This window comes from Choristoneura fumiferana, unplaced genomic scaffold (genome assembly GCF_025370935.1).
Source record: "Choristoneura fumiferana unplaced genomic scaffold, NRCan_CFum_1 Sck3bRy_147;HRSCAF=335_pilon, whole genome shotgun sequence".
Classification (NCBI taxonomy): domain Eukaryota; kingdom Metazoa; phylum Arthropoda; class Insecta; order Lepidoptera; family Tortricidae; genus Choristoneura; species Choristoneura fumiferana.
The window spans coordinates 1-6,389 of NW_027412829.1; the positions used below are offsets into that span (position 1 = coordinate 1).

The 6,389-nt window shown below is 46.7% G+C and overlaps 1 pseudogene; it reads right to left on the bottom strand.

The window, feature by feature from the left end:
• Positions 1 to 3,642: 3,642 nt before the first annotated feature.
• On the bottom strand, positions 3,643 to 5,749 carry LOC141445024 (uncharacterized; annotated as a pseudogene).
• Positions 5,750 to 6,389: the final 640 nt, after the last annotated feature.

Consider the following 6,389-nt stretch of genomic DNA (forward strand, 5'->3'; position numbering starts at 1 on the left):
CCTTATAACCAAACTAAACAATATAAATTCCATAAAATAAGGCACCCAACAATTCATTCTACTACAACTTTTATTTCTGAAGAAAAATAATTGCTTAATGGATATATTGTCCATACAGACTTTGGACAATCAGTCACTACACTTTAAGTATTAAGTCCAAGATAATCATACATATGAACCAAAATCTTCCTGTATACAAAACTATTACTATAACCTAATAAGACTAATCAATCTAATCGTCTCGATTGCAGACTACCACCAATGTTCAACCAGAAAACAGAAATTAACGAATTAACAAATTAACAAACCAAAAATAAAAATAAAAGTAAAATAAAAATAAATAATAAAAATAAACAAGAATAAGAATGTGTATGTCCATGTAGTGTGTAATGCAATTGTGCCCTGTCCCTGCCCTTTTAGAACATAAGCAATAAACCGCACAGCACTGCAACGTCGCGATCAGCGAGGGCCCACCACGTCCACGCTCCCGCCCCCGGGAAGCACCGCCGAACATCCCGGAGCAACCGGCGAAAACGAGCAGCGTCGCTCGGGAGGGGGCGCAGGACGTTGTACCTATATAAGTATTCGCTGACATGGGCCTCCACTCCCAACCCGCTGGCCCGGCGAGCACAGTGCCTCTTAAGTGCGAGCCACTGCCGCTCCATCGTGTTTGTGTGGACGCCAACCCGTGTAAGGTGGCCATTGCCACAGGGTTCCCCCAAGCTGGGGTCCACACTGAGAGCGACAGGGGCTCCCACAAACTGCCTTCGGTGGCACACTGTATTTAAACTACCCATACCGAGTCTGGTGTGGATGTTCCTGTAGGCGGGGAAGCTATCCGCCATCAGGTGGCTCCCCCCCAGAATGCTCGACCGGACCATGGCGTCCAGCGTCTCCCGCCCTCGATCGGGGATCACCGCCATGAACACCTTCTTTGTCAGTCTGCTTACGCAGCCAAAGACAAAAGTCCTCCGGCGTACCTGCCGACCCCGATGGAACTTTCTGCGGAAGAGCTGGGTCTCGTCGATCTCCACGACATCACGCGCCCGCCAATCCCGGAGCGTCCTCTGGCCTCCGCACGCGAGCACGCCCTCCGAAAAAGAGCGAAAACCCGCGAGGCGGCCTTCCTGGTGACCCCCACGTCACCGGCCGACCGCGTTATCGCATCGCCCCTAAAAAAGTGAAATAGCAGCCTCAGGGTGGCCCCCACTCCAATGCGGCTGCGCTCAAACACAGTCCCCTTCAGGGGGGAAAGGGTGGCACGGCAGCCCCCCGCAGAACAACGAAAGCGAAAGCCCAGAGGATGGCCAGGCCTCACCTCCTCCCCATGGGGCCATGGCAAACGGGGCAGCGGGCGAAGGAGGGCACGAGGAGCCACGCCCGAGCAGCCTCGATCGAGTCAGCTTCAGTTAAGAGCGCAGCCCCATAGCTCCACTGCCCAAACCCCGGCTCCAGTATTGCCCTGAGAGGGGTTTTTTTTTTTTTTTTTTTTTTTTTTCCTATTCTGTTGCCCTCGACACAGCCTCGAGGCCCTTATCATCTATTTTTCATACATTCCAGTTCTCGCAGTTATTCTTCTCGCACTTTTATTCTACATACTATTTCTTTCTTTCGTCCTTCATCTTTCTTACTTTTGGGTCATTACCCTTCGAACTATTCTAACTTATCTTATTTTTAAAACTATTGATACATACTTTTAGTTATTTCCTTTCATTCCGTTCTCTTTTTCGTACTTCCATCTTGTGAGCTGTCCTCTGTGTCATTACACCGTCTTTTATTCAATTCTATTACGGGGGAGGGGATTTTGGGTAAACTTTATTAACTTTATCTCTAAACAATTAATTTTTCTATTTTGTGTCTCGGCACTGGCGACCCGCTCGCTACCAGATACAACTGGTTTTTTATTTCCTAGCATTCGCGTGTCGGTTCATAACTATTTCATTTCTTAATCTAGGTTTACATTTTTAACTTTAAATCTTAAGGACACATCTAATTTCTTGCTTTCTATTACATTTCTGTTGAGCTACTATTTACAACTTTGTACTTTTACGACTATTTTTAAAACCTATGCTTATTATCTATATGCTCATCATATACAAAAAGCATAGTTTCTATGCTATGTTTTATTTCTTGCTACAACTTTTTTGTAATAAGCTCACAGTAGCGCAGAAACCTGTCCCTTTGTTTGCTTGACATTAGTTCCTTTACAACATGTTTCTCTATTTTATGCCTAATTCTGTTTCCAGCTGAACTCGTTCCTGAGCAAACACTGGACACTCCAATAGTACATGTGGCACCGTTTCGCTGACGTCTGGGTCACATATACACGCCGGGTTGTCCTTGCACTTGAATCTTTCTAAGTACTCGGAAAACCCGCCGTGTCCCGTCATGAACTGCGTTCGTATGTTCGTTGTTTCGATCTTTCTTACTATTCTGTACGCCGCCACTGCGTTGGGGAAGAAAAGTTTTGTTACGGCCGCGGTTTCGCCGGTAACTTACCTCCAGTCCCACTCGCCAAGTGTAGCCATACGAATGGATCGCCTGACGAAAGAAACCGGGCACAGGTCGTAATCCGGCTTCCGCTTTGATTTTAGTGTGGCCTCCTTGGCCAAACCATCAGCCCTCTCATTCCCCTTGAGACCCACGTGGGCCTTTATAGGGTTTTTTTTTTTATTTTTTTTTTTTATTTTTTTTATTTTGACACACACCGAAAAAAATGCCTTATGCACGCCTGGGAAGGAAGGACCCAGCCAGCAGTGACGGACTCGGCCGCGACCGCCTAAAACGGTGTGTGTCTTTCTTTTTTAATCCTCTGACATGTGGGTCAGAGCCTTTATTTTTCTTTTTCTTTATTTTCTTTGTATTTTCTTACAATTTTCCTTATAATATATAGTTACAATTATTTTAGTTCTTAATGGAGAGGTTTTATCTATTAACATTTTCTTACTATCTAATTTACATTATTTGTTACTATGTTTAGGTCTATCTGCTAGTTTACATTATCATTTTTATTCTTATCTAACTTTCTAACTATATTTTCTGCTTTGTGTGTAATCAACTGTTATGAGTTTTAACCATGTTTCAGCCAGGCCCGGCAGACAGTGGCGAGCAGCGGCGAGCAATGGCGAGCCCATGTTTTGGGTCGCCACAGCCCGCCACGGCGGCGAGCAATGGCGAGCCCATGTTTTGGGTCGCCACAGCCCGTCACCGCGGCGAGCAATGGCGAGCAGCGGGACGCGATGGCGAGCCACGGCAAGGGTCGCCACTCCCCACCAATGTGGTAAGCAGTGGCGAGCAATGGCGAGCCCGGGCTCGGGTCGCCACAAACCGCCACCGCGGCGAGCAATGGCGAGCAGCGGGACGCGATAGCGAGGGTCGCTTCAAGTTCCATTTATTTCGTCAACTCATCTTATGACAATCGGATTTTATTTAGTGTCTACTACACCTTTATGGAGAGGTGTTTACTATTAACATTTCTTATCATCTAATACAACTTAATTTTCTATTTTGTAATATAAGTGAATATTAATTATGTTTTCTACTTACTATGTCCTTATCCTACTGCTTATGTGCTATGTTAACTTCTCATCCTGTTTGCTTATGTTTAACATTAATATTCAAAATATTATGTTCACATAATTTTTAAATCGATTTGTTTTTGTTTATTGCAGTTTTTGCTATTTTTATACAGAAGTTAAGGAACTTTTGCCGAAAATCTTTATTTTTTACTATTTTATGGATGTTCTCAACGTTTATTTCCATTTCTAGCTCCATCTCCATGTCGTTTCTTTCTTTGCAGTAAACGGGGCACTCCGCCACCAGGTGCAGCACACTTTCACTAACTTCCGGGTCGCAGACACACGATGGGCTCTCCTTGCACTTGAATCGATTCAAGTACTCTGAGAACCCACCGTGCCCTGTCATGACCTGCACTAATACCGCGTCAAATTCAATTTTTCGGACAGCATGATAGGCTTCGATGGCATCCGGCAGGAAGGTCTTCGTCGTAGAGGCCGTTTCACCCCTGACATACCTTCGGTTCCATTCGTCAAGTGACTCAATCCGAATCTGTCGCTTGACGAATGATACCGGGCACATGTCGTAAATCGGTTTTGTCTTCAATTTTAACGCGGCATCTTTAGCCAGTTTGTCTGCTCTCTCGTTTCCCTCCAATCCAACGTGTGCCTTCACCCAGAAGAACCGAATCAATTTCCCCTGTTCCTTGGCTATCGCAAGGTTTTTCCTTATTGTGACTGCTAGTGGGTGGAGGGGAAACGCCGCTAGCCACTGTGTCCAGTGCGGCTCTGGAGTCGCTGAATATAGAGCAGTTTGATACCGCGCTCCGAAGGGAATGTTCTACCGCCTCTGACAGGGCCAATAGCTCGGCCTGGTAGACGGTGCAGAAGTTTGCTAGTTTGAATTTCCGGTTCCTTGTCTCTGCGCCATCAGTCCAAATAGACAGTGCCGCACCGACTTTTCCCTCAATTTTGCTGCCATCAGTAAATATTTTAAGGCCCTCGTTGCTACTCTGGCTCTCTTCTCCGCCCTCCACCAAGCATGAGTACTCCGTCCCCGTCTGCTCCACAGGGTGAACCACGTCCACAGCGGCGAGCGGCCGCTCAAGTTCACCATCTCCTATCATACTCCTCGAATACCCCTTTTTTGCCTCGAACAGTGAGGCGGCCTCTCGGATCCTTATATCTAAGGGTAGTAACCCAGCAAGTACAAGGGCAGAGTTAAGCGAGACCGTTCTATATGCCTTCAGAATCTTCTGCACAAAGCCGCGCTGCACCGCGTTAAGCAGTTTTTGTATGCCTAGCTTATTCGTTGCAGGTGCCCATGCTCCGGCCGCGTACATCACCACAGGCTCCACCACCGCCGTATATATCGTCCTGATTACCTCTGGTTCTAGTCCCCAGTGGATTTTTGCAGCTCTTGATAGTTGCTTGTAGAGGTTTGTTGCCTTGCGGCAGACGTTGGAGGCATGTGAGCTGAACGTCAGCTTATCGTCCACTGTAAGCCTAAGATCTTTATGTCTCTAGATGGCGCAATGTTCACTCCGCCCATGGCCAGAAGTGGGGTGTCATACTTTAATTTGTTTGTTATTACCATAGCTTTCGTTTTATGAGGTGCAAACTTTAACTTATTTCTGACACCCCACCTCCGCACGCGTTCGAGCGCCACGTTCGCCTCTGTCTGAACCTCTGAAGTCGTTTTTCCAGAGATAATCAGGACAACATCATCAGCAAATGCCTGGCAGTAATGGCCATGGCTATCCAGTTCTTTAAGCAACGGGTCCAGCAAAAGATTCCAGAATGTCGGCCCACCGACCGACCCCTGCACCGATCCTTGGTTGTTACTCTGGTATGTTCCGCACCGGCGTACCTAACCCTGACTTTCTTTCTGATAGGTAGCTATCGACCAGGCGTCTCAGGTTCGCCGGGCATCCCGTTTCAGCAAGCCTGCAGCGTATTGCGGGCCACCACGCGCTATCGAAGGCCCCCTCTATGTCCAACGATACTAGCGTTATTAGCTCTTTTTGTTTTAGCCTATCTTTTAGCTGTTTTATCATGACATAGGGCGTCCTCGGTACCCACGCTGCGGTGTGAACCCGAATTGTTGTGCACTCATGCCGGCAGAATGTGCCACTTACCCTTCTCATCAGCATTTTCTCCAGGATTTTCCCTAGGACAGGCAGCAAACCAATCGGTCTATAGGATTTTGGGTGCGTGTAGTCATCTTTGCCCATTTTTCTCAACACCACGACCGCTGCCTCTTTCCACACGACGGAAAATGATGGAGACTTAGACATTTGTTCATCAGTGCCAGAATAATTCAGGGTTCAAGGCAATGGCCGCACCACATATGTCCGCTGTTAAGCCGTCAAGTCCCGGTGCCTTCTTTGGATTAAAGCTCGACGTAGCCCACTGCAATTCCTCTATTGTGAACGGTGGGTCACATGATTCACCATGTGTCTTCTCGTTTCACTCTTCGCGTTGCGTCTTGCTTTTGTTGGTCTTCGTTGTCCCCGTTCTCTTCATCCTCAGGATAGAAGATTTCTGCCAACAAGGCGGCCGACTCTTTGCCCTCCAGGACTCTTCCGTTCCAGACCAGTGGGACATCCTCCGCTCGTGATGCAGTACGTCCTATCTGAAGTTAATTAAATAAGAAAACTGGTTTTGAAACAATAAAGAAAGATTTTATTCTTGCACAACGTAAATTCTGTATGACATAAAGATTGTAACAAAAGCTAAGCGACCGGAAACGGAAACTTCAGTCGAACATAGAGATGCCGACCTCTGACACAAAACTACAAACAAGCAAAGAGTATTTGCATTGCTATATATTATTCTAACACCCCTTCTCAATGCAAATACATTTTAAAACAA